The following is a 257-nucleotide window of genomic DNA, read 5'->3' on the forward strand; positions in this document are numbered from 1 at the left end:
GTCGTTATTCCTTCTGTTCGTTGATAGTTATTTTGACGCGGCTCTCCTGAGAAGATATGATGACAAATCCGCCGCTCACTTTGTCTTTAAGTTTCGGGTGAATTGATCCTCTGGCCCTCAGCTGATCGATCAGGTAGAACACCTCATGCTTTGATTCTTTTACACCTGTTGGTTCAGTTCATCCTCCTCCACCAGCAGTCAAATAGCTAGCACTATGATGCTAAGCTAAGCTAGGCCCAGGTGTTCCAGTTGGTTGT

General features: G+C 45.9%; 1 protein-coding gene across 1 annotated transcript in view; it reads right to left on the reverse strand.

The window, feature by feature from the left end:
• Positions 1–257, reverse strand: part of apbb3 (amyloid beta (A4) precursor protein-binding, family B, member 3) — a 13,419-nt gene continuing 13,162 nt past the window's right edge. Inside the window, exon 12 of the mRNA XM_079355302.1 lies at positions 1–257. This exon is cut by the window's right edge and continues 420 nt beyond it. The gene's annotated coding sequence lies outside the window, so the exon portion shown is untranslated.

The sequence above is a fragment of the Symphodus melops genome (assembly GCF_947650265.1).
Source record: "Symphodus melops genome assembly, chromosome: 11".
Taxonomy (NCBI): Eukaryota; Metazoa; Chordata; class Actinopteri; order Labriformes; family Labridae; genus Symphodus; species Symphodus melops.